Source organism: Tubulanus polymorphus, chromosome 10 (assembly GCF_964204645.1).
Source record: "Tubulanus polymorphus chromosome 10, tnTubPoly1.2, whole genome shotgun sequence".
NCBI classification, from domain to species: Eukaryota; Metazoa; Nemertea; class Palaeonemertea; order Tubulaniformes; family Tubulanidae; genus Tubulanus; species Tubulanus polymorphus.
In genome coordinates this window covers 7,606,246-7,608,178 of record NC_134034.1, presented here as the reverse complement: position 1 = coordinate 7,608,178, position 1,933 = coordinate 7,606,246, and positions in this window count along the sequence as shown.

Below are 1,933 nucleotides of genomic sequence, written 5' to 3'. Positions count from 1 at the left end.
TCAGATTTTATGATATTGGCTGATATATTTGAAAAATTTAGAGAATTTAATTTGAATCATTTTAATGTTGATCCCTGTTATTGTTATTCAAGTCCTGGTTTAACCTGGCAATGTGGTTTAAAATATACAAATGTAGAATTAGATTTATTAAAAGAACCAGACATGGTTTTATTATTTAAAAAATCAATTAGAGGTGGAATTAGTGGTGTTATGGGAGATAGGTATTTTAAAGCAAATGATGAATATAAATTATTATATATTGACGCTAATAATTTATATGGTTGGGAAATGATGCAACCAACCATATAAAAATTTTATATTAACAGAAGTTGAAAATGATGATAAAACTAATTGGGAAAGCGCAATTATGAGTTTAGAAGATGAAGCACCAATTGGTTATTTCTTTGTAGTTGATTTAGAATATACTGATAACATTAAGTTTAAAACAAGAAACTTACCATATTGCCCAGGACATTTAGCCGTAGATGATAGTTATTTAAGTGAATACCAGAATAAAATAAAAACCGAAAGATCATGTTTTTACAGAAAAATTAATACTTACTCAAAATAATAAATACAATTATATTGTTCATTATAGAATGTTTAAATTTTATCTAAAACAAGGAATGAAATTAAAGAAAGTACATAGATATATTGAATTTAATCAATCGAAGTGGTTAGAGAAATATATAGATTTTGATACTCAACAGAGGACCGTATCAAAAACAGATTTTGAAGAAGATTTCTTTAAATTAATGAATAATACTTTTTATGGAAAAACATGTGAAAATATTAGAAATAGAAATGATATTGAATTAGTAAATAATTCTGAACGATTGAGACATTTACAATCAAGTCTTAGACATTTAGGAAATAAAAGATTTGAAGATTATTAAACAGCGGTAAATTTAAAAAGAACGTCAATGAAATTTAATAAACCTATATTCATTGGTTCAACTGTTTTAGGAATATCAAAATTATTAATGTATGATTTTTATTATAATGTTTTACAACCACTTTTTGGGGAAAAACATATTGAAATATTATATTTTGATTCTGTAACAGCTGATACCCCAATATAATCAAAATACAATAACCAAATATTGATAAGAAGAATTTCAGAAATAATTCCAAAACAAAATGAACTTTATATTTCATATGGTGAAAAAGAATTAATACAAATAAAGGGATTAATGGATGCTTGGACAAGAAATGGATGGAAGAAATTAAAGAATATTATTAGGCATAAAACAAATAAGAAAATCTATAGAGTTAGAACCAAACTAGGATTCGTTGATGTTACTGAAGATCATAGTTATATTAAACAAAATAGTGATGAAATAAAACCAACTGATATAAAAATTGGAGATGAATTATTACATAAAATATTTTTCCAAAGAATGGATCATATGTCATTTGATGAAATAATTTATAATATTTATAACACAGAACCTGAAACATTAGAAGAAAAAGAATATTTTATTAAATGATTTTTTATGCGTGATGGTTCAGCAGGTGTGTATAAGTATGTTAATCAAACTCAATATTGTTGGTGTTTATGCAATCAAGATTTGAAATTATTAGAAAGAATAAAGAAATACTGTAAAGAAGTTTATCCAAATAAAACATTTAAAATCATACATGTTATGAAATCATCAGCAGTTTATAGAATACATGTAAATAAGATTTTGCAATTAAATATAATGATGAATTCTATATTCATGCAATAGTTAAAAGTAATGCTTCAACTAAAGAAAAGATAGTACCAGATTATGTATTAAATGCAAAAGATAATTTAAGAAAATGGTTCTTCATTGGATTCTATGCTGCAGATGGTTCAAAAAACTATACAAAACAGAAAACTATATCTTTGACACAAAAAGGAAAAGTTGCTATATCAGGATTAAATATATTATGCAATTCATTAGGATTT